The sequence below is a fragment of the Myxocyprinus asiaticus genome, chromosome 26, assembly GCF_019703515.2.
Source record: "Myxocyprinus asiaticus isolate MX2 ecotype Aquarium Trade chromosome 26, UBuf_Myxa_2, whole genome shotgun sequence".
In the NCBI taxonomy this organism is placed as follows: domain Eukaryota; kingdom Metazoa; phylum Chordata; class Actinopteri; order Cypriniformes; family Catostomidae; genus Myxocyprinus; species Myxocyprinus asiaticus.
In genome coordinates, this window is record NC_059369.1 from 9,869,281 (window position 1) to 9,896,413 (window position 27,133).

At 41.0% G+C, this 27,133-nt stretch overlaps 1 pseudogene; it reads left to right on the forward strand.

Moving 5' to 3' along the window:
* LOC127416704 (thioredoxin reductase-like selenoprotein T1b) overlaps nt 1–26,924 on the forward strand; it is a 34,670-nt pseudogene extending 7,746 nt beyond the window's left edge.
* The last annotated feature ends 209 nt before the right edge of the window (nt 26,925–27,133 follow it).

The following is a 27,133-nucleotide window of genomic DNA, read 5'->3' on the forward strand; positions in this document are numbered from 1 at the left end:
TTAAAAATAAAAATATATAAAAAAAGTGTATAATATATATATATATATATATATATATATATATATATATATATATAGAATGTACAGTATTGTACTGTATTGACATTCAGGCTGTCGGTTGATAGTCAGTTGTTAAGAGAGAACATAATATAATAATAATAATATAATTTATGACAGTCCGGTGTGAGATATAAGAGTAAGGGTAATAAAGTGCAGTGCTGATGTATTTTGATTGTGGGAGATCAAGAGTTCAGAAGTCTGATTGCTTGGGGGAAGAAGCTATCATGGAGTCGGCTGGTGCAGGTCCTGATGCTGCGATACCGCCTACCTGAAGGTAGCAGTGAGAACAGCCCATGGCTTGGGTGGCTGGAGTCTCTGATGATCCTCCGAGCTTTTTTCACACACCACCTTGTATATATTTCCTGGAGGGAGGGAAGCTCACCTCCGATGATGTGTCTGGCAGTTCGCACCACCCTTTGCAGTGCTTTGAGGTTGTGGGCGGTGCTATTGCCGTACCAGGCAGAGATACAGCCAGTCAGGATGCTCTCTACAGTGCAGGTGTAGAACCGTGTGAGGATGTGGCGGTTCATTCCAAACTTCCTCAGCTGTCTCAGGAAGAAGAGGCGCTGATGAGCCTTCTTCACAACGACTTCAGTGTGGACGGACCATGTGAGTTCCTCAGTGATGTGGACACCCAGGAACTTGAAGCTGCTGACTCTCTCCACTGGTGCTCCATTGATGGTGATGGGACTGTGTTCTCTGTCTTTTCTCCTGAAGTCCACCACAAGCTCCTTTGTCTTACTGACGTTGAGGGAGAGGTTGTGCTCCTGACACCAGTGTGTCAGAGTGTGCACCTCCTCTCCATAGGCTGTTTCATCATTGTCAGTGATCAGACCTACCATCGTCGTGTCATCAGCAAACTTAATGATGGCATTGGAGCTATGTGTTGCCACACAGTCATGTGTGTACAAGGAATACAGTAGTGGGCTGAGAACACAGCCCTGTGGGGCTCCAGTGTCGAGGGTTAGTGATGAGGAGATGTTGCTGCCTATTCTAACCACCTGGCGTCTGCTTGACAGGAAGTCCAGGATCCAGCTGCACAGCGAGCTGTTTAAGCCCAGAGCCTGGAGTTTCTCATCTAGCTTGGAGGGCACTATGGTGTTGAATGCTGAGCTGTAGTCTACAAACAACATTCTCACATAAGTGTTCTTTTTTTCCAGGTGGGAGAGAGCAGTGTGTATTGTAGATGCAATGGCATCATCAGTGGAGCGGTTGTTGCGGTAAGCAAACTGCAGCGGGTCAAGATTGAGTGGCAATACAGAGCAGATGTAATCTCTGATTAGTCTCTCAAAGCATTTGCTGATGATGGGGGTCAGAGCAACAGGATGCCAGTCATTTAAAAAAGTTATTTTTGATTGTTTTGGTACAGGCACAATGGTGGATGTTTTAAAGCATGTGGGAACTACAGACAAAGAGAGGGAAAGGTTGAAAATGTCCGTAAAAACACCAGCCAGCTGGTTCGCGCACGCTCTAATGACGCGGCCCGGAATGCCATCTGGGCCAGCGGCTTTGCGGATATTCACCCGTCGGAAGGATCGGGTTACATCCGCTACAGAGACGGAGAGTGAACTAACCTCTTTAGCTTCAGCCGCGAGAGCTCTCTCCACGAGGGCGGTGTTATTTCCCTCGAAACGAGCATAAAAAGTATTTAGCTCATCCGGTAGAGAGGGAGCAGTGTTCGTGGCGGAGTTTTTATTCCCTTTAAAGTCCGTGATGATGTTAATTCCCTGCCACATGCTTCTAGAGTTGGTGGTGTTAAACTGTCCTTCAATCTTGCTCCTGTACTGGCGTTTTGCTGTTTTGATAACTGGCTTGTTTATGCTCCTCTGCGTTCCCGGAATTAAAAGCGGAGGTCCGCACATTAAGTGCCGCGCGAACATCGCTATTGATCCATGGTTTCTGATTCGGATAGATTCGTACAGTTCTGGTCGGAACAACGTCCTCTACGCATGTTCTGATGAAACACATTACGCTATCAGCGTAAAGCTCGATGTCGTCATCAGAGGCGGACTGGAACATCTCCCAGTCCGTGTGATCAAAACAGTCTTGTAGCATAGAGTCTGATTGGTCCAACCAGCACTGGATCGTTCTGAGGGTGGGTGCTTCCTGTTTCAATTTCTGCCTGTAAGCGGGCAGAAGCAGAATGGAAGAGTGGTCCGATTTGCCAAATGGTGGGCGGGGGAGGGATTTGTAGCCATCCCGGAACGGAGAGTAGCAATGGTCCAAAACCCGGTCCCCTCGTGTGTTGAAACTAATGTGCTGGTGATATTTTAGTGCGACTGATTTTAAACTGGCTTTATTAAAGTCCCCGGTCACAATGAACGCGGCCTCAGGGTGCGCGGTTTCCTGCTCACTTATAATCCCATCCAGTTCCTTGAGTGCCCGGTCTGTGTCGGCTTGTGGGGGAATGTACACAGCAGTGATAATGACCGCTGTGAATTCCCTCGGTAGCCAGAATGGTCGACACAGAAGCATAAGAAATTCCAGATCAGGAGAACAGAAAGACTTGATGGAATGTACATTCCTCTGATCACACCAGGATTTGTTGATCATAAAACATACACCGCCTCCTCTAGTTTTACCCGAGAGGTCTTTCGCTCTGTCCGCTCGGTGCACGGAGAACCCCGCGGGTTCAATGGTTGAGTCTGGAATCTCCGCAGACATCCAAGTTTCTGTTAGGCAGATAATGCAGCAGTCCCTCGTCTCTCGTTGGAAAGAGATCCGCGCTTTCAGCTTGCAGAGCTTGTTATCCAGAGACTGAACATTTGCCAGTAGAATAGTGGGTAGCGGGGGTCGATTTGCGCGGCGTCTTACTCTGATGAGAACGCCGGCTCTGTTTCCCCTTTTCCTCCTGCGTTTCCGTGGCCGTGCTGCCCAGACAAAGGGCTCTGCTTGTGTGTTTGTAAACAGCGGGTCGGCATTGAGGAATGTGAAGTCCGGTTTTCGGTGTGAGATCGCTGAACCAATGTCCAAAAGTGTTTGTCTGTCGTAGACAATAAGGCAGACAACATCCAAGACAAAAAACATAAGAATTGTGAACAAAACAAACAAAACATTTCTATGTTGTGTCGGAGCTCGCAACGCAGCAGCCATACTCGGCGCCATCTTGAGTCCTTCAGCATCTGTGGATGCAGCGGCGAATGGTGTTGACTAACAAAGGTTTACTAAAGTAATACCAAGCCCATGTTCATGATATCTATTACAAATGAATGATGATTTTTAAGACAGTGATGTCTGAGGGATCAGAGATCATGTGCATTTAGAAGTGGTTTTCGTCTTGCCTTTTATGCACCAAGATTTGACCAGATTTCTTGAATTTTTAAACTATTTTGTGCACGGCAGAGGGTGAAATGCCCAAAATTTAGCCATACAGAATAAGTAGCCATCCAAGCAAAGGTATTTCTCCCTATTTCATGGTTGCAGTGCACAAGAGTAATTCACTATAGAAACCGCAATCTCCTCTGCCATTTTGAACAGTATGTCCTCTCCAGTGTGGAAACTCCGGTAAGAGGTAAGTGGCTTGAGTTTGTCTAATTTATCAGTCTGTTGTGTCTCTCAGCTATGAGCGTTAATGCTGAAGTTGTTAGTTTAAAGCCATTTAAAGCTATTTCCTAGCTTTAGTAGGAGGGATCACGTAGTGCTGATGAATGAAAACATGACTGACTTCACGTCACCTAACTGCCGTCTTTTTCTGCCACCTGCTGGCTAAAATATGTCATGTCAAAAAATTCAATGTAAAGAGACACATATGTACTGCTTTTGCACTTTAGTTTAGAATGGAACGAACACAAGCAGAGTGATACAAACAGTGAAGTTTCGGAGTGCTGATGGTGTGAGACCATCAGTACTCATAGAACATCTCTTGTCCAATCAGATTCGAGGACCGGAACTAACTGTTGTGTATATATATACACTGATCAGCCACAACATTAACCCTTGTGTGTCAATAAAAAAAAGTTATTCAGAGGTCCTTTGAGATAAAATAATGTCCACGTTAAAAAACTGCCATAAAAATATTATATATTAATATGATGTTTTTATTATTATTATTTTCCATGTATTAAATGCTATGGGGATTTTTTTTTTTTTTTTTTTTTTGTGATTATCATATTCTAGGGTATGTCAGTGATTAACAACAACATTGATTTTGTTGCATTATTATTTTTTGTGCAGTGTCAGATAAAAAAAAAAATTAAAAAAACACTCAGGACCTTAGAGGACAAAATTGTCCATGTCAAAAAACTGCCATAAAAATATTATATATTAATATTACTTTCCACTTTCACTGACTTAGATTTTTTTAACCAACATCAGTCCTGATCAAAACTACCGAATATTCATTCATTTTAAGGATTTTAACCCTTTTAATGCCAGTTTGTTTATATAATGCCACTGTTGTTTTTACACACACACACACATTTCTCAATACACACATACAGAACACACTCTGACATCCATACCAACACACCCACACAATTTTAGCTGCATTATTTATTCACTTGGCCTGCAGTGCTGTATAATACAGTAAACAGAAAATAGGAAAAAAGCATGTATTTGCTCCATAGGCTAAACATGAGAAGAATGTTGCCATCTGGTGGAAAATATAAAAAATTACATTGTGAAGCCAGGGCTCCGTAATGAAAGCTTAATATTATATAATTCATGATTTTATACTTTAATGGCACTAGGATCAAATATTGTAGTTTTAATGGATTTCAATAGGGACATTTTTGTCCTGAAGGTCCTGAGTGTAACTATTTTGTGTACACAGTGTATTATAGATGTATTTTAGGAACTGAGGTTGAAATATCAAAATTCCCCTAAAAATACACACCTTTGGCAAAATTTATGCCGATGGCATTAACACAGCAAAAATGAACATTAGACGTTTCATCAATATCATGTGATTAGTAGGGAATGATCAGTCTCCGGTTGCTGCCATCTCACTTGACACCGAAAAGACATTTGATATGGTAGAATGGGATTATCTTTTTAAGATTTTGGAAATGTATGGTTTCGGGAGTACATTTATTGGTTGGATTAAGTTACTTTATAGACACCCTGTAGCGGCGGTACAAACGAGTGGATTATTTTCAGATTATTTTACTCTGAATAGGGGCACCCGGCAGGGCTGCCTTCTTTCTCCATTATTGTTCTGTCTTGCCCTGGAACCATTAGCAGCTGCGATAAGAAAGGAGGATGATTTTCCAGGGGTGGTGGCGGGAGGTGTGGCGTATAAGCTTTTGCTTTACGCAGATGATTTTTTATTATTCGTCTCCTATATCTCACTATATCTATGCCTTGCCTCCACAGAATGATCAATTGCTTCTCTAACTTTTTGGGATACAGAGTTAATTGGTCTAAATCCGAAGCTCTGGCTCTGACAGCGTTCTGCCCGGTAAAAGCTTTTCAGCCAAGTGCCTTTCAGTGGCCCAAACAGGGCATTAAGTATTTGAGTATTTTATTCCCAGCAAATTTATGAGTTAATTTTGACCCTTTAATAAAAAAGTTTTCGAGTGATGTGGAAAGGTGGGCTTCATTACAATTATCTATGACTGGAAAGGTTAATGTTATGAAAAATAATTGTATTTCAAAATTTAACTACCTATTACAGTCTCTCCCCATTGAAGTTCCCCTCTTTTATTTTAAACAATTTGATAGTATTGCTAAATCTTTTATCTGGAATGGCAAATATCCTCGAATGCATTCTAACAAGTTACACAGGCCAGTTGACAAAGGTGGGTTAGGTCTCCCCAAAATACTGTTTTACTATTATGCTTTTGGTCTCAGACATTGGGCGCATTGGTCGCTTCCGCCTGAAAGAGCTCCTCCCTGGCTCTTTATTGAACAGGAGGTACTTGCCCCTATCTTGCCATTGCAATGTCTTTCTACCAAGCTGCCCGGAGAACTAAAGAAGCATCCCGTTATCTCACACCTGCAGTTAATGTGGACAAAAGTTTCCCGCGTGCTCAATTCGGACATTTACCTGAACGTTGCCGCAAGTATTTGGTTAAACCCCAAATTGTGTATTAAAAAGTCTGCTGGACAGAATGGATTGAGAAGGGAGTTTCTACGCTGGGTGACCTGTATGAAAATGGAGCATTTAGATCCTTTGAAAATATTACACAGCGGTTTGGGATTCCCAGATCTCAATTCTTCAGGTGTTTACAGCTGCGCCATCTACTTTGTACCTTCTTTGGGTGTAGTACACAGCCCCCTAAAGCTGCAGACACTCTTGAGATGGTACTAGCGGCTTTTGGAAAGGGGCATGAGGCTTCAGCTTACTATTCCTGACTAATTCAGAGTCTAGGGGATGGGGTTTTGACATCTCTCAAGAAGTTATGGGAGAATGACTTGAATTTAGTACTGGAGGATGAAGAATGGGGTAGGATTTTAAAAAATGCCAAGTCTATGTCTAGGGATGCAAGGATGCGCCTCATTCAATTTAAGATTCTGCATCGTTTTTATTGGACTCCCTCTAGATTGCATAGGCTTGGTCTTAAAGATACACCCACCTGTTGGCGATGCCAATCAGAGGATGGGGACATAGCCCATGTTTTTTGGTATTGTACTAAGATTCAAGAGTTTTGGTCGAGGGTCCAGAGTTATGTCTGTGAGATCCTGAGCACTCAGATTTCATTCTTCCCCAGACTTTGTATTTTGGGTGATGGGGTGGGGATTAATTTAGGGAATACACACATTAAAAACTGGGTCCTTACCAGTGTGATGATCGGCAGGAAAGTGATCCTTGGGTGATGGAAGTCGGCTGGTGCACCCTCATTTCATGAGTGGTGCACCGAATTGGGCAGAGTGGCGGCCTTTGAAAAGATGTTGCATAGACGGCTGGGCAGCTTGGGTGCCTTTAAGAAGTAGTGGGGCACTTATTTGGCCTTCTTGGAGGATTGCCAGGGAGGAACAGTGGAGAGGGACTGGTGTGTATGTAATTAATTAATGTGTGGAACCCTTTTTCTTTTTTGTTGGGCAATTTTTTGTGTTTCTTTATGTCTGAGTATTTTCTCTGGACTGTCTGGTTGAATGTGTGTCTGTTATTGCTCGATGTCAGTGTGTGTGTGATGTGTTGTAAAGTGTATGCTTGCACACTTCTGTCCTGAACAATAATGTCTTACAGAATTTTACTGTTGAATTTTAAAAGTAACTGGCTCTCAAGATGTCTGCATTGCAGTCTTGATATTTTACCAGTGAGCATGAGTCCTGCATGACTAAAAAATCTCTCACAGGTTGCAGATGCTGGGATGGCTGTGTTTACTTTGAGAGATAACTTCTTCACTTGTTGAAAGGAATGAAAGGTACCTCTCCAGCTCTCCTTCTTGTGAGACTACTGTCCTCAAGGATGCAAAGAAGTCATCTTCATCTGATTGGCTGCTGCTGTAAGACAGGACATCGTTGTCCATGTTGGTTTCCAGTTGATTTTTTTATGTAGTCAAGCCCTGTGCAGAGAAAGATTTAAACACTTTAAGCCTGTATGTTCCTATATATCTACTGTATTTTCTACTACTGTGTATTCCTACACCAGATTTTAAGAGATTTTGTAACTCTTGTTAAGCTGTATCTCACCATTACTAATACTATGTAACACAATTTTTGTTCCTGGGTAGTAAGTGTTTTTTCCTAATTGCTTATGCTTCAAAAGTATAGAAAATGGCTATTATTCTCTACAAACTTTGCTTTTGTGACCAGGACAGTGATATTTTGAAATAAATTATTTCAATGTGTTAACATTTATATTAAAATTAGGTCAAAGTGTCTGTAGTTACATATGACCATGAGACAGCCATCATCGGGACAACTTACTTCTTGTATGCTGTTAGGTCAACTTGTTTTGGTGCACAGAGCAGGCATTGCATTATATAACTGTTGTAAGTGTTTGTATATGAGGCCATGGTGACGCGTCTCTGTCGACACGGTCACTTTATCTCCCATTTCGGCCATTACCTTGAGTAAAAATACCTACTTTTAAGCCTACTCTAAAAGTATATTTTCCCAAAAAAGTTACTCAAGTAAATGTAACGGAGTAAATGTAGCGCGTTACTATCCACCTCTGAGTGCAAATGTTTTGCCCTGCCTATCGTGATTGTGAGCATTTCTGCACGTACAAGGTTGGTGCGCGCACAGCGTTTGACAGTATGCAGGCAGCTTTGTCTTATGGACAACAAGCTTCCAAACACAGAGATAAGGTGCAATTTACCCTTAGTGTACAGAACTAATTATCTAAATTCTTTTGACACTGACAATGCTGGACCATCAATGAACTAAATTCACGCAGGACGTAAAAAGCTGTGAAATAACAACAGAAGGCATGAATAAAGCATGATCTTGCTTCAGTGTATAATTAAACATAACTTGGGACTGTGTGACATTGTTCAAGTTTTTCACCATAATAATTTAGAAAACAGTTCTCTTCTAATTGACAGATTCGTCCAAATCTGAGAAGCATCCTTAAAGTGAGAGTTCAGCCTTAAATTAATATTATATCATAATCGCCCTCATGTTCTTCCAACCCTGTGAAACTTTCTGTATTCTGTGGAACCCAAAAGATGTTAGACAGAATGTTAGAGACTGACAGTCTTAGTCACCATTCCCTTTCAATATATGGAAGGGGAAAAAACATGCAGTGAAAGTAAATGATGATTAAGGTCAGCATTCTGCCTAACATCTCCTAATAGAAATAATGTTTCCAAAATTGAAAATTCTTGCATCATTTATTCACCATCATGCTTTCCCAGATTTTTTCTGGGATGGCATATTTTTTTCTTCTGCTGAACACGAAAGATTTTTAGAAGAATATCTCAGCTCTGTTAGTTTATATTAGAATGCAAATGAATGGGTACCAAATCTTTGAAGCTCTGAAAGCACATAAAGGCAGCATTAAAGGAATTCAAATGACACTGGTTCAATCTATGTCTTCAGAAGTGATCTGATAAATGTGGGTGAGAAACAGATCAATATTTAAATCCTTTTTTACTAATAAATCTCCACTTTCACATTCTTCTTATGTTTTTGGTGATTCAATTCTTTATGCATATCGCCACTTACTGAGCAGCGAGGAGAATTAATAGTAAAAAAAAGGACTTTATATATTATAAAGTTATAGATATTTATCTGTTTCTCACCCACACCTATCGTATTGCTTCTGAAAATCACGTATAAAAGTCGTATAAATTACTTTTATGCTGCCTCTATGTGCTTTTTGGAGCTTCAAAGGTCTGATCACCATTCACTTGCATGGTATGGACCAACATAGCTGAAATATTCTTCTAAAAATCTTCATTTGTGTTCTGCAGAAGAAAGAAAGTCATACACATCTGGGATGGCATGAGGGTGAGAAAATTAGAGCATTTGAATTTTTTTGGTGAACTATCCCTTTAATTTGATGCATGGTAAAAATAAGTCATATGGGTTTGGAACAACATAGTGGTGATTGATGACAATTTCCATTATTAACAATAATATTAATAGTATTATTATTATTATTAATCATTCTGTAATGCATGTTAAATGTGGATCATGTACTGGAATATAGGAGAGCAAACATCCATTATGTTATATGTGAAAGTAACAAGTTACTCACTACCTGAATATTCTTTTTATTGAATACTTTCTTACTCTAGTAATTTATAAAATTATTACTTTTACTTTTTAGTAAAAATTAGTAATTAAGTCATTATTATTATTTTTGTTTTTTAAGTAATTGTACTTTTACTTAAGTAAAGTTTTTGGCTACTCCACCCACCTCTGTTCATTAGAGGAGCAGCGTATGTGTGATTCCTTGCGTGCTGCAAAAAATCGGCCCTGATTCTAGGCACGATCACGGATTTAAGACGAATATCATCTCGACATTGTGTAATGGAGTGATGCTCTACAGCCCAAGCCACATTTGTTAAAATAAAGTAAATATAAATAGTTGTGCTACATATATTGACAAACAACTCAAGATGTTTAAATTTCCATTGACAACTGCCTTGGAGTGGCTTTGGAGATGCAGTTTTAATTTGTCCAGTCTTGTCTTCTTAAACACACTTGCAATGCAAAAAGGGAAGTAACAATTGCTGCAACAGGTTTTGCATGGCTGCAAATGAGGTCATTTTTGACCTCTCCAAATCGTAATATGTCTTTACAATGGAAAAATGCACCACACGCAATGCACAATTTTGGTAACGTATTTTTTTTAAATTAATTAATGCCATGTACAATATAACAACAACATATAAACAAATAAACACAAAGATATATACAAAGATGTACTTAATAACAAAAATATTGGGGACCTGGGTAGCTCAGTGGTAAAATACACTGGCTACCACCCCTGGAGTTCACTAGCTCGCTAGTTTGAATCCCAGGGCGTGCTGAGTGACTCCAGCCAGGTCTCCTAAGCAACCAAATTGTCCCAGTTGCTAGGGAGGGTAGAGTCACATGGGGTAAACTCCTCATGGTTGCTATAATGTGGTTCATTCTCGGTGGGGTGCGTGGTGAGTTGAGCGTGGTTGCTGCAGTGGATGGTGTGAAGCCTCCACACATGCTATGTCTCTGTGGCAACACGCTCAACAAGCCACGTGATAAGATGCACGGGTTGACGGTCTCAGATGCAGAGGCAACTGGGATTCGTCCTCCACCACCCGGACTGAGACAAATCACTACACGACCACAAGGACTTAAAAGCACATTGGGAATTGGGCATTCCAAATTGGAAGAAAAAGAAAAAAATAAAATAAAATTACCAAAATTATTGTTAACAAATACAGAGACAATTGACAGGATATTAAAAATTATGCTGGGCATTGTAATTTGTAACTGTAAGGAGGAGGCGTGAAGCAGCTTTCCTGGTTCAGGTAAGGATTTATTTTCTCTCTCTGCAGCACAATTGCAGTCTCAGAGTCTTTGCGTTATGCACTAAATTAATCTACAATCACACACCACTTCACAAAATAAACTCTCATCATTTGTAATAAGAAAGCTCTTTGCTTCTTGTTCGGGTCTGTGGTGCCCAGGCTCTCTCTCTTCTACTTGCGGTGTGTCTCTATTTATGCCGCTCTCCCCGTGCTCACTGAAATTAGAGACAGGTGTTAGACATAATTTAGCTCAGGTGTAAGCGCCCTTACCACTTTCTCTCTCTCCGGAGAGATGCTTGACCACGCCCCCGCTGCCACATATCCCCACCGCCCGACTCAGGCCGGGGCGGCATCTGGCCTGCCTACCACTCCCCCCCATTCCTGGAAAGGAAGTCGGCGACAGCCATCTGCGCCCCCGGTCTGTGGACCACCTTGAACTTAAATGGCTGAAGAGCCAGGTACCAACGGGTGATCCAGGCATTGGTATCTTTCATGCGGTGGAGCCACTGGAGTGGGGCGTGATCGGAACAGAGGGTGAAGGCCCACCCCAACAGGTAGTATCGGAGAGTGAGGACCGCCCCTTGATGGCGAGACACTCCTTTTCTACGGTGCTGTACTTAGTTTCCCTCAAGGAGAGTTTACGGCTAATGTACAACACCGGGCGCTCCTTCCCCTCCACCACCTGCGAGAGTACGGCCCCCAGCCCCCTGTCTGAAGCATTTGTCTGTTAAACAAAAGGGAAAAAGAAGTCAGGTGAATGTAAAAGTGGCCCCCCCGCAAAGTGCAGCTTTAACTTGTGTGAATGCCCGCTGACACTGCTCCGTCCACTGGACCGGATCTGGAGCTCCCTTTTTAGTGAGATCAGTCAGCGGGCTGGTGACGTCCGAATAATTAGGCACGAACCTTCTATAATAGCCAGCCAGCCCCAGGAACTGTCTCACCCCCTTTTTGGTCTTGGGTCTCGGGCAGGTCGCAATCACTGCTGTCTTATCAATTTGGGGACGCACCTGCCCGTGGCCCAAGTGGAATCCCAGATACCGTGCCTCCACCCGTCCAATTGCGCACTTCTTTGGGTTTGCTGTGAGTCCCGCTCGGTGCAGCGATCACAGAACCGCCCTCAGATGTTGTATGTGCCACTGCCAATCATTGCTATAAACGATGATATCATCTAAATAGGCAGCGGCGTAGGCTGAATGCAGTCTGAGGATTCGGTCCATGAGACACTGAAACGTAGCCGGGGCCCGGAAGTGTCACAAATTGGTGTAATTCAAACGGTGTGGAGAAGGCGGTTTTCTCACGGGAAATTGGTGTCAAGGGGATTTGCCAATAACCCTTCGTCAAATCCAATGTCGAGTAAAATCGAGCAGTGCCCAACCGATCGAGCAACTCATCAATGCGAGGCATTGGATATGCATCAAATTTAGACACCGTGTTGACTTTTCTATAATCCACACAGAATCGCACAGACCCATCGCCCTTAGGCACTAGAACAACTGGGCTGGACCAATCACTGTGGGATTCTTCTATTACCCCCATATCGAGCATTGCATCCAATTCTTCCAGAACATTTTTTCTTGTGTTTGGGTAATCGATAGGGGTGGCTACTTTCCACGACCCCCGGCTCGGTCTCGATGTGGTGATGGATGAGGTTTGTATGTCCCGGTATAGGGGAGAACATGTCCGCAAACTCCTGTTGCAACCTAGCAACCTCCGCGAGTTGACTCGGGGAGAGGTGGTCTCCGCAAGTGACCGGGGTGAACTGTTTATGTTTTGAACTCACCTCCGGTCCGAGCTCCGCCTTCTCGGGAACTACCGTAGCTAACGTCACGGGAACCACCTCCCTCCACAATTTCAGGAGATTGAGGTGGTATATTTGACATATGCCCCCTCTATCGGTTCGTTTAACCTCATAATCGAGATCTCCCACTCGTCGTGTGAGACTCAAAGGGTCCTTGCCACTTGGCGAGTAATTTAGAGCTCGATGTGGGAAGCAATACAAGCACTTTATCTCCCGGTGCAAATTCTCTTAGCTGAGTTCCCCTGTCATACAGTTGGCGCTGTCGTTCTTGGGCTTGGAGCAAATTCTCCTGTGTTAGCTGTCCCAAAGTGTGGAGTTTTGCTCTAAGATCAAGAACGTATTGAATTTCATTTTTGCTGTTTGAAGGTCCCTCCTCCCAGGCCTCTCGCAATACATCAAGCACGCCACGTGGGCGTCGCCCATACAGCAGCTCGAATGGGGAGAAGCCAGTGGAGGCTTGTGGGACCTCTCGTACTGCAAATAACAGGGGGTCGAGCCATTTATCCCAATTTCTAGCATCGTCGTGCACGAACTTACGAATCATGTTTTTGAGGGTTTTATTAAATCGTTCTACTAGGCCATCCGTTTGAGGATGGTATATGCTGGTGCGAATCGATTTAATATTTAACAACTCGTACAGTTCGCGTGGTGTCCGTGACATAAACGTTGTGCCCTGATCGGTGAGGATTTCTTTCAGAATCCCCACCCGGGAGATTATTTTGAAGAGTGCCTCCGCAACACTGCGTGCTGAGATGTGCGAAGAGGCACTGCTTCCGGATATCGTGTTGCATAGTCCACTAGGACCAATACAAAGCGATTTCCGCATGCTGACCATTCTAATGGCCCGACGAGGTCCATTCCAATTCTCTCAAAGGGGACCTTGATCAAAGGGAGAGGGCGCAATGGCGCTTTTAGGGTGGCCGGTGGGTTAACCAGTTGGCATTCGCGGCATGCCGCACACCACCTGCGGACATCGCCGCCAATGCCCGGCCAATAGAAACGGGCTATTAGACGGTTCAGTGTTTTCCTTTCTCCTAGATGACCCACCATAGGATTATAATGAGCCGCCTGGAATACCATTTCCCGACGGAATCAAAAGTTGGGTTGTATCCTCTTTAGTTTGAGTGTCCTGTGTCACTCTATACAACCACTCATTTATAATCGCAAAATAGGGGTATGAAAGGGCGATGTCAGGCTGGAGTCGTTGACCATCGATGACTCTCACTTGGTCGAAGGCGTGTTTGAGGGTTTCGTCTCACGACTGCTCCAAAGGGAAATCCCCCTCAGGGAATTCCCTGAGAAGGGGAGGGGTTGCAGCCTCTCCCCCTCTCTCGTCATTATGATGCGGATCTGTCGAGGACGGCCCCAGCTCCGCCTCCCCTGCCAGAACATCGCACATTACACACCTCCCTAACTTCGTACAGGACCCATCCGTGCAAATTCCCTTTAATAAAACTCTTAAATCAGGCCAATCAGTCCCCAAAATCAGCGGATGGGTGAGGCAGGAACTAACCGTGGCCTCCACTCTATGCTTTTTCCCCCGGAATTTAATCGTCAGGGTCACCACCGGATACTTGTGAATATCCCCGTGTAGACATTTCACCTTCACCGTTTTAGTTATGACCAATGCCTCGGGTTGAACCAGGCGTTGGTGGATAGTGGTTTGATTACACCCGGTGTCCACCAACGCTTGGTGAGTACCCGCCTTGACACTTACCGGACCATAATATATATTTTTTGAATAAAGGCTTTAAATGCGATAAAGGCCCCAAATTTTATAATTTTTGGTTTTAAAAGATAAAAAAATTCCTCACAGAAGTTCACACAGTACAAGACTACCACTGCATCTACACTGCAAGTAATTCACCTGTTTTAGTCATCTTTTCTTTCTTTTTTGTGCTGTATCAAAGAAAAGATGAATATAATTTGAATTTCTTTTCATCACTGATGTATCTGTAAAATGACATGACTGAGTCAGCTGGCTGGCAAAAAGAAAATACTCAAAATGATTTACTGCCCTCAAGTTGTCCCTCATTGTTTTTTCCCCTGTAGAATTTTAACACAATCTTTTCTTCAAGAATCCTAACGCTGTTCTCTTCCATAGAAAAACAGTTCATACTGACCACTGCTGTCAATGTCCAAAGAGAAAAAACAAATAATTATTATTATACCATAAAAGTAGTCCATGCAACACAAAACTGTTGTATGGCCCCAGAAAGCTTGGAATATAATGCACGAGTCATATGGACTACTGTAATGATGTCTTTATACTAAACCTTTAATTACGCTTTATAGGATTTGTCCTTTTAGAAGCTCAACAGCTCCTGCTCACTATAAACTGTTATTCTATGGAATAGAGCTGCTTAAAATATCTATTTTTATGTTCCAATAAAGGTAAGAGCATGTGGGTTTTGAACAACATAAGGGTGAGTAAATGAGTGAGTAAAAGTATATTTTCCATTTTTAGGTGAACTACTCCTTTAACTGATGGACCATCCTCAAAATAATATAGTCTCTTTTAAAAGAAGAAGCTATACAAAATTCAGAATGAATTAAAGACATAAAGAAATTATTTAGAAAATGTTAAATTGATTTTAAATTATTACCTAATAATATTTACATTAAAAATATATGACACTGTCTTTGCCACAACCTAAAAACTCAGTTGAAGCCACAGGTCTAATGTTCTAGTTTTAATCTATCTGAGGGTGAAAACACTACTTTGTGTTATAGACCATTATCTAAGACAATATCAAGTGAATTTTCTAAAATGGTACTTCAGAAATTTACCAGATAACCACATTCATTCAATTCCTTTACGATATACACACATTCGCTCTTTGTCTTAAGCCTGTTATGCTGAAAACAGCTCCGTTAATGTTTTCACATTCAAAATTATGAATGACATACAAATCACAAACTGTACATAACATATTTTTAATTCAAATTGGCAAATTTGGAAATTACTGTTGGTCAGTACAATATTTCAATCATAAAATTGTGGGCCAATATTGCATGTTTAGTTTTATACTGATATCTCATGACACAAACACTCTTAACCTGAACTGCTTGCTGATGCACGCCGCTGGGATATAAATAATCCACAAGGTTCCCGCTTAGCTTCTTAAATTTGAGTCCCGCCTTCATCGATTTGACTGGCTATCTCAAATGACATTGATGAGTAGAGTTAGATGACTGTGCATGCTAAAAATCAAACTTTTTTAAACCATTATGTTATTCCAGCAACAACTTAATGACAGTTAGACAGCAGTGCATAATGGACTGCAGCAGAACAGCAACAAGGATATGGGGGGGGGGGGTGTTCTACAGACTGTTTTCCAGAATTCCTTATCTGTAATGATAATGAGATCTTTTCCACATTGTTTAACAGGTGCTAATGTCTTAGTATCTATGGATGATATTAGAGTGTATAATTTAGTGAGTAACTTTACAGAATTACTGATTGCGTTGATATGTTCCATAAGTGGTGATGGTTGTTCTATACTCTTGTTTCCAGTTGTGATTTTAATAGAGTTTCAAATTTGTAGGTACAGTAGTAGAAGTAGTGTTCTTTTTCTAAGTCATATTTCTGTCTTAATTCTGTAAATGCAATGAAGTTGTTACCAGTAAACAGATGATGCAAGTGAGTGATACCTTTTTCTTTCCATTTGATATTATTAAGAGGTTATTTGTTGATAGTAAAATCAGGGTTATGCCATATGGGTGAGTTGATGTGTGGTGTGAGCTCATGGGTTGCCAATGTATTAATTTGCCACCAAGCAGCGAGTGTTGTTTTAATCATAGTATTGTTAAAAAGGTTATGCTGTTTAATTTTTTTTGTGAATAGAGGGAGATCAGATATGGTTATTTCTTTACATTCTGCCTGTTCTTACTCTAGCCATGGGTTATGGAAACTGCCACATTTGATCCATTTGCAAAGATATTGTAACTGAGATGTTAAGAAGTAGTGTTGAAAATTTGGCGCTGCTAGACCTCCTTGATCTTTATTTATTTATTTATTTTTTTAAGTGTTTGTTGGCTTATTTTAGGCTTTTTTTTTTTTTTTTTTTAGTAAAATTTGATTATTGTTCTATTTAATGATGTAAACCACTTCTTAGTTGGTTGTACTGGGGTCATGGTGAATAAATAATCGATTTTTGGCAGAATACACATTTTTACTGTTGCTATACAACCTATGATGGAGAGTGGTGAGTTCAACCAGCGATTTAAATCTTCTTTGTTATTAATAGCGGAATAAAGTTGAGGTTGAATAAGTCTGAGAGATTCAGAGATATGTGTATTCCTAGGTATGTAATATTATTTATTGTAGATGGTGTGTTCTGTATGCTAGTATAGTGCGGTTTCATATTCAGTGGTAAGATTGTTGATTTGTTCCAATTTATGGAATAGTCTGATATTTTGGAGTAGTTGTTAATGAGTTTAATTGTTTCTGTAAGCGATGTCTTTGGATTTTGTAAGAAGAGTAATATATCATCAGCATATAAAGAGATTATATGGTCCTGTTGTGTGATGAAATTCCATAGATATTTTCATTCTGTCTTATTGCAGCAGCTAGAGGTTCTGTGAATAGAGTAAAGAGTAATGGGGTTAGGGGGAATCCTTGTCTAGTTCCTCGCTGTAGCTGGAATGGTGGTGATATGATGCCATTTGTTATGATAGTTGCCAATGGTGTACTATATAATGTTCTGATCCAGTGAATAAAAGAGTCCAATTTTGGGAACTTTGACCAATGCAACAAAATACTTAAGTATAAAGAGTATAAACTCACCATAAGCTACCATAAACTCACAAGCCATAGACCTAAATAAAACAAAACAAAAGGAAACAACCCATATATATTCAGAATATTAATCTTCAGTGACTTTATGGCAATGCCTATTTACAAAACACAGTCCGAAGGGTAATCGAAATGTCCCCCAAAAAATATTTGATTTAATAAAGCATGGCAAAAAATTCAAGCTTCAATAAGAATAACAAGAAACACACCTACAGATTCAGTAGTAAACAGATAAAAACTAAGCATTAATATACAGGTGCATCTCAATAAATTAGAATGTTGTGGAAAAGTTCATTTATTTCAGTAATTCAACTCAAATTGTGAAACTCGTGTATTAAATAAATTCAGTGCACACAGACTGAAGTAGTTTAAGTCTTTGATTCTTTTAATTGTGATGATTTTGGCTCACATTTAACAAAAACCCACCAATTCACTATCTCAAAAAATTAGAATATGGTGACATGCCAATCAGCTAATCAACTCAAAACACCTGCAAAGGTTTCCTGAGCCTTCAAAATGGTCTCTCAGTTTGGTTCACTAGGCTACACAATCATGGGGAAGACTGCTGATCTGACAGTTGTCCAGAAGACAATCATTGACACCCTTCACAAGGAGGGTAAGCCACAAACATTCATTGCCAAAGAAGCTGGCTGTTCACAGAGTGCTGTATCCAAGCATGTAAACAGAAAGCTGAGTGGAAGGAAAAAGTGTGGAAGAAAAAGATGCACAACCAACCGAGAGAACCGCAGCCTTATGAGGATTGTCAAGCAAAATCGATTCAAGAATTTGGGTGAACTTCACAAGGAATGGACTGAGGCTGGGGTCAAGGCATCAAGAGCCACCACACACAGACGTGTCAAGGAATTTGGCTACAGTTGTCGTATTCCTCTCGTTAAGCCACTCCTGAACCACAGACAACGTCAGAGGCGTCTTACCTGGGCTAAGGAGAAGAAGAACTGGACTGTTGCCCAGTGGTCCAAAGTCCTCTTTTCAGATGAGAGCAAGTTTTGTTTTTCATTTGGAAACCAAGGTCCTAGAGTCTGGAGGAAGGGTGGAGAAGCTCATAGCCCAAGTTGCTTGAAGTCCAGTGTTAAGTTTCCACAGTCTGTGATGATTTGGGTTGCAATGTCATCTGCTGGTGTTGGTCCATTGTGTTTTTTGAAAACCAAAGTCACTGCACCCGTTTACCAAGACATTTTGGAGCACTTCATGCTTCCTTCTGCTGACCAGCTTTTTAAAGATGCTGATTTCATTTTCCAGCAGGATTTGGCACCTGCCCACCCTGCCAAACGCACCAAAAGTTGGTTAAATGACCATGGTGTTGGTGTGCTTGACTGGCCAGAAAACTCACCAGACCTGAACCCCATAGAGAATCTATGGGGTATTGTCAAGAGGAAAATGAGAAACAAGAGATCAAAAAATGCAGATGAGCTGAAGGCCACTGTCAAAGAAACCTGGGCTTCCATACCACCTCAGCAGTGCCACAAACTGATCACCTCCATGCCACGCCAAATTGAGGCAGTAATTAAAGCAAAAGGAGCCCCTACCAAGTATTGAGTACATATACAGTAAATTAACATACTTTCCAGAAGGCCAACAATTCACTAAAAATGTTTTGAGTTGATTAGCTGATTGGCATGTCACCATATTCTAATTTTTTGAGATAGTGAATTGGTGGGTTTTTGTTAAATATGAGCCAAAATCATCACAATTAAAAGAACCAAAGACTTAAACTACTTCAGTCTGTGTGCATTGAATTTATTTAAAACACGAGTTTCACAATTTGAATTGAATTACTGAAATAAATGAACTTTTCCACGACATTCTAATTTATTGAGATGCACCTGTATAGATTCATTGTTCATCAAATAAGGATAGATTTATTAAGATATTACAAAGACAAAGACTCTCTGTGTTCTCCGCCATGATTGTTGTTTTGTCATTAGCTCTGCCCTAACTCCCAGCCTGAGACTGCTGGCCTGAAACTGCTGTGACGTATGGCTCTGTGGCCCTAAGAAGTAACGAAGCTGCTTGCATTTGCAAATTCTTGAAAAGCTTTTGATAATTATTGTTTTGGGTGGTGACTTGGTGTCAGATGATACCAAGTTTTGTAATCAAGACAATATATGTGAATCTGTTTATTAGTCACTTTTTCAGTCCTGTCTCTCAAATTGCAGCGTATCCTGAGGATACAGGCGTGTGTTTGAAGAGTACATTCAGGTTCTCAATCAGAGGTATACAGACATCCGCATCGAGGGGGAAAACTACCTACCTCAGCCTATATACAGGTCAGCTGGAAAGTTCTCATACTTAAAGGAATATTCTGGGTTCAATACAAGTTAAGCTCAGTTGAAAGCAATTGTGGCATAATGTTGATAACAACAAAAATAACTTTTGATGTGTCCCTCCTTTTCTTTAAAAAAAAAAAGCAAACATCAATGTTACAGTGAGATACTTACAATGGAAGTGAATGGGGGCAATTTTTTAACGTTAAAATACTCACTTTTTCAAAAGTATAGCCACAAGACACAAACAAAATGTGTGTTAACATGATTTTAGTGTGATGAAATGACTTTCGAACCTTTTCTGTGTAAAGTTATAGCCAATTTGACAACTTTGTTGCCATAAACATTAAAACCCCAAAACAACTGCAAAAATGAATATTTAAACAACTTTACAGCTCAAATAATACGAGTTTAACTGAAAAGTTTATATAAGTGCTTTTATAAAATCATACGATTCACATTTCTGCCTTTAAACCCTCCAAAAATTGGCCCCATTCACTTCCAATGTAAGTGCCTCACTGTAACCTCCATCTTTGTTTTTTGTTTTTTTAAAAAGGAGGGATGAGTCAAATTTTTGTGGGTATCGATATTATGCCATAAATGCTGTCGGTTGAGTGTAACTTTTATTGAACCCAGAATATTCCTTTATTAAAAGACTTTGTTATGTAGCTGCTTATTATTTATCTTCTGACTTCTTCTGGCACTTATTGATGGCATTTATCTTATGAGGAGTATTATTTTTACATTTTCAGTCACATAGCTTCCTTCCTTTCTGTCTTTAAACTTGTAGCGATTGGTCTAATTGTCTTGGGCAAGGACCCTTTCACATTCTTACGTGTGGAGACTCCAGGAATCTTGCTTTGGGTGGTAAAGAATATGGTTAGAGAGGTGCATTTTAAGAGAGAAATTATATCCTGGAAACGTTCCATATTTTTTAATTGCTCTGTTATTCTTCTCCAAACTGGTACGTAACACCTATGAACTTAAATGACTGCTGTCCTGTGGCTCTCACCCCCATCATCAGCAAATGCTTTGAGAGACTAATCAGAGATTACATCTGCTCTGTGCTGCCTGCCTCACTGGAATCACTGCAGTTTGCTTACTGCAACAACCACTCCACTGATGATGCCATTGCATCTACAATACACACTGCTCTCTCCCACCTGGAAAAAAAGAACACTTATGTGAGAATACTGTTTGTAGACTACAGCTCAGCATTCAACACCATAGTGCCCTCCAAGCTTAATGTGAAACTCCGGGCTTAAACAGCTCGCTGTGCAGCTGGATCCTGGACTTCCTGTCAAGCAGATGCCAGGTGGTTAGAATGGGCAGCAACATCTCCTCATCACTGTCCCTCAACACTGGAGCCCCACAGGGCTGTGTTCTCAACCCACTCCTGTATACCCTGTACACACATGACTGTGTGGCAACACATAGCTCCAATGCCATCATGAAGTTTGCTGATGATACGACAGTGTAGGTCTGATCACTGACAATGATAAAACAGCCTACAGACACGCTGGTGTCAGGAGCACAACCTCCCTCTCAACATCAGTAAGACCAAGGAGCTTGTGGTGGACTTCAGGAGGAAAGACAGAGAACACAGTCCAATCACCATAAATGGAGCACGGGTGGAGAGAGTCAGCAGCTTCAAGTCCCTCGGTGTCCACATCACAGAGGAACTCACATGGTCCATCCACACTGAGGCCCTTGTGAAGAAGGCTCTTCAGCGGCTCTTCTTCCTGAGATGGCTGAGGAAGTTTGGAATGAACCACCACATCCTCCACACTGTTCTATACCAGCACTAGGCATCACTGCCTGGTACGGCAACAGCACCGCCCTCAACCGCAAAGCCCTGCAAAGAGTAGTGCGAACTGCCAGACACATCATCGGAGGTGAGCTTCCCTCCCTCCAGGACATATATACCAGGCGATGTGTGAAAAAAGCTTGGAGGATCATCAGAGACTCCAGCCACCCGAGCCATGGGCTGCTCTCACTGCTACAATCAGGCAGGCGGTATCGCAGCATCAGGACCCACACCAGCCGACTTCATGACAGCTTCTTCCTCCAAACAATCAGACTTTTGAACTCTTGATCTCTCACGATCAATATATAATTGATAATTAGTCATGAGATCCTCATGAGATACTCATTATTCTGCAAACAGCAGCTAAAAAGGAATCCATGAATGTTGTACTTTGCTGAGTTAACCCTCTAAAATGTACAGAATGTACAGAACCCACAATGTACACGATACCTAGCCTTGCTAGATAATTCTGAAAATTACTTTGACCTGTGATTGCTTTTATAACTGACAAATTAATGATTATAGCCGATATTCCTTTTAAAATATGTGTAGTGATTTGTAATCACTTCTAACTAACAAATCAGTAAGTATAATCATTAATCTTGTATTATTCATCTCATTCAAGGTTTAACCTGATAATATACCCTGACAATCAGGTTTCTCATAACGTGTAATGTTTTATCCATGTTGTAAAACCAATGCATTAACCAGTACGATTTGTAATCAGGGATTTTCATGTTTTGTTACTTACACGTGTAATATTCATGAAAGCATGTCACATTTAGTATGTAAATGCTTGCTTGTTTACATAGAGAATGTTGATGACAACGGATGTCATGTCTCTTGCACTGTTTTCAAGATATCAAAGTTCATGAGTAAACATGCACTATTTTTGAGCGGGAGTTGAAAGGATCCTTCACACAAAGGATTGTAAATCAACTTTGAAAAGGACAGACCATTCGACCATGTGACTCTGAAAAGTCACTTCTGATTGGCTCAGTACACCTTTGGGGTGTGGCCAATTTCAGTTCAAAACTTTCCTACCAAGGAAAAACTCTCTCTTCTTCTCTCTTGCAATGCTCTCTTGGAACGGTCTCTTGATCCTGTCTCTTGCTCTTCACTTCAGCTCTTCAGCTCCGCAGCCTCCGTGCCAAGGAAAACTCGGGACTCAAAGTCCCGAGGAAGCCTCTCACTCTCTGCTCTACAGTTCACACACCCAACGGGAGTCGCAAGTCTTCCTTGTCAAAGGCCTCTCTTCAAAGCCCACTTCATCATCCATCGAGACAACAACTATCAACGATCATTGCAGAGTCCTAAACATCGACAGAACGAACTTTCTTCAAATGCCAAAGAACCAAGCAACACAAGGAAATGCAACGCAAGGAAACGCAACGACACGCAAGTACATCTTCAGACTTTTGTTCAAAGTGCTGGTGTATTAGTTAAATACTTTGGGTAATCTGATTGCAAATCGATGTAGACTCAAAGAAGGATAAATGGTTCTTAAGGCATTGTCAACAGACTCCATAATGTTCATTTACTCTGTATTGATCATTTATTTCACATTCTGTTACTACTCACCAACCTGTTTCATGTTGTATGTGTTAGATTAGTTTTATGTTTAGAATAGCAATAAAGTTTGTCTGTATTCAAAGATCATTTGACTGTGGTATATTTTGATAAATGATCTCATCCCTGTTTTTAAAAGATTTCGCTTCAAAGCTATACCTAAAATATGTGTGATATTATTTTCAATAAGCCATGAGAATTATATTACTCCAATAAGTGAATTAATCATAATTCCCTTATTAAAGCTAGTTCCTTACAATAGAAATTGTGAGCGGATACAACAAGATGTTGTATTACAATTTTAATGGAGAATTTTATAAAGACAAATAATCTAGTTATTTGTCATTTATCTAATTTATAATGGTTGTCGAACACGACTAATACCATTATAAATTTCCTTACATAATAATGTAGAATAAGGACAGTTTAATTTAATTCCTAGCTCACACATACTGTTTCCGTACATATAATGGTGGCGGTACGCGGGTACTTTAACCCATCCCGTGTACATTTATACAACCAAATTTCCTACAAGTGTACTGAAGCCTGTATCTCACTAACTGGTTAAAAACTACTTGATTTTGGCCAAAATGTCACTCCTGAATGTTTTCGCTGAGCTTTGTCACAAATGCACACCTGTTCAGATCAGAATGGAGAAAAGACATCAGCTCCTCTATCTCTCGGTTTGATTGAGTACTCTGTTTCATATAAATAAGGCGGGGCATAGAAATGCATCTATTCTCTGACTACAAACTCATCAAATATATTTAGTAAGTTCTGTTCTCTGGTTTGTGTGCAGCTGTGTTGTGTTCTGTTGTTAATATCGCTGTGGCAGACCTGTTTTTAGATAAACAAAACTCCTTGAACGCCCCATCTCGCGACAGATACTGGTCTTGTGCAGTCTCGTGAATGCGCAGAGTAGAGCAATGGTCGGTCAACAGTTTCACTAAATAATACATTAGATTTCGGTTTGTTTCTCAACAAACCTTAACAAATGCTTTTATAACAATCGTGAGTCTCATGGAATAATTTATTAGACTTCTGAATTATACTTTTGCATGCTTTTGAAGCTTGAAGAGGTGGTCAGCATAAACTGCCATTTTATGACATCACTGAGGACTATTTTTTTTTTTTAAATTTCACAATTTCTTCCTTTCTGTTAAGAAAAAGAAAGAAAGGTATATGGGGTTAAGTTTCCATCTGAACTCTTGCATCGATCACATGTGGAGTAGATCTTGTGGAGTTTGACTTTAAATGTAGTCTGTGTACTACTTTAAAATACAGTGCATCCAGACAGTATTCACAGCGCTTCACTTTTTCCACATTTTGTTATGTTACAGCCTTATTCCAAAATGGATTAAATTAATTATTTTCCTCAAAATTCTACAAACAATACCCCATAATGACAACATGAAAGAAGTTTGTTTGAAATCTTTGCAAATTTATTAAAAATAAAAAACGGAATGTACATAAGTATTCACAGCCTTTGCCATGACACTCAAAATTGAGCTCAGGTGCATCCTGTTTCCACTGATCATCCTTGAGATGTTTCTACAACTTGATTGGAGTCCACCTGTGGTAAATTCAGTTGATTGTACATGATTTAGAAAGGCACACACCTGTCTATATAAGGTCCCACAGTTAACAGTGCATGTCAGAGCACAAACCAAGCCATGAAGTCCAAGGAATTGTCTGTAGACCTCTGAGACAGGATTGTATCGAGGTACAGATCTGGGGAAGGGTACAGAAAAATGTCTGCAGCATTGAAGGTCCCAATGAGCACAGTGGCCTCCATTATCCATAAATGGAAGAAGTTTGGAACCACCAGGAATCTTCCTAGAGCTGGCCGCCCGGCCAAACTGAGCGATCGGGGGAGAAGGGCCTTAGTCAGGGAGGTGACCAAGAACCCGATGGTCACTCTGACAGAGCTCCAGAGTTTCTCTGTGGAGAGAGGAGAAACTTCCAGAAGAACAACCATCTCTGCAGCACTCCACCAATCAGGCCTGTATGGTAGAGTGGCCAGACGGAAGCCACTCCTCAGTAAAAGGCACATAACAGCCCACCTGAAGTTTGCCAAAAGGCACCTGAAGGACTCTCAGACCATGAGAAACAAAATTCTCTGGTCTGATGAAACAAAGATTGAACACTTTGGCCTGAATGGCAAGCATCATGTCTGGAGGGAACCAGGCAGCATCATGCTGTGGGGATGTTTTTCAGCGGGAGGAACTGGGAGACTAGTCAGGATCGAGGGAAAGATGAATGCAGCAATGTACAGAGACATCCTTGATGAAAACCTGTTCCAGAGCGCTCTGGACCTCAGACTGGGGCGAAGGTTCATCTTCCAACAGGACAATGACCCTAAGCACACAGCCAAGATAACAAAGGAGTGGCTACGGGACAACTCTGTGAATGTCCTTGAGTGGCCCAGCCAGAGCCCAGACTTGAACCCGATTGAACATCTCTGGAGAGATCTGAAAATGGCTGTGCACCGACACTCCCCATCCAACCTGATGGAGCTTGAGAGGTCCTGCAAAGAAGAATGGGAGAAACTGCCCAAAAATAGGTGTGCCAAGCTTGTAGCATCATACTCAAAAAGACTTGAGGCTGTAATTGGTGCCAAAGGTGCTTCAACAAAGTATTGAGCAAAGGCTGTGAATACTTATGTACATGTGATTTTTTTTATTTTTTATTTTTTTTTAATAAATTTGCAAAGATTTCAAACAAACTTCTTTCACGTTGTCATTATGGGGTATTGTTTGTAGAATTTTGAGGAAAATAATGAATTTAATCCATTTTGGAATAAGGCTGTAACATAACAAAATGTGGAAAAAGTGAAGCACTGTGAATACTTTCCGGATGCACTGTATGAGTCATTTTCAATGGTCGAAAATCAAATTTTGGTCACAGGATATGAAGCTAGTTTTTCTTGCCCAACAAAATAAAGGTCTGAAGTACAAATAATGCTGAAACTTGCAATGTTAATTATTAATCTGGGGTACTGTATGGAGGTCTTTCCAGATAGGTTTTAAGAATGGATCAGGAAGATAATCTAGTTGACTAACAACTGTCAAATAGGTTAGCTCTAATAATAAGAGCAGTTTTAGCATGCTGTTAGTCAGTTGTAATTGCTGTCAGACTATCAATACACTAAAACCTTTCCAGAGAAGTCTCTAAATTCACCTTTGAAGCTCAGCCGCTATAGCCATCAAAGAACCATTTCAACAATAAGTTTCAAGACAATATGTGACTTACGTATCTAAGTATCTACGTGACTTACGCATAATCTGTCAGGCTCTTTGTCTGCTGCGTCGCTTTTTTTTTTCAGCATCTTGCACCATTAGCAGTGCGTTTTTAAGACTGTGTGTCAAGGAGTCGTGTGGCGCAATGCGAGGGTCAGACAAAATTTGTATGGATGGATGCCAGTTGGCGCTGTCACGTGCAGGGTTATGGCGCACGTTTTTCTTTTTTCTGTGTTTTTGTTGGGGGGATGTTGAGGCAGAGGCACAAAAACCATATATGCAAGGTATGCAATGCATGGGGTGCCATGTAAAGGGGGGCGCCAGCGGCTCACTAAAGGTGGGGCAATCGGCCTCCTCGACTCCTCCAACATAACCCCCCCCCCCCCCAATGCTTATAATCGGCTCCTTGGTCAAAGCTGCAGTCAGGCCACCTGCCCTCCATGCAGAAGCTGGTGCAGATTCTGGAGAATGAGATGAAACTGAGTGCACACTTGGACTCTCTCCCCCACAAACGCACTTAATAAGGACTGGCTGTGACTTGTGGGTAAACTGATGCCCTTTGCACCACCAAATATTCATACAATGAGTCCAAAAGTGTGTTCAATTACGTTGTGATTCAGGAGCATGCTGAAATCTGAATGAGGGTTGTCCCAGGTCAAATCGACCAAATTTCTAAATCTTCCCCAGCAAGTTTTTATTTATTTTTTTGATTTTGGTAATCCTTTTTTTT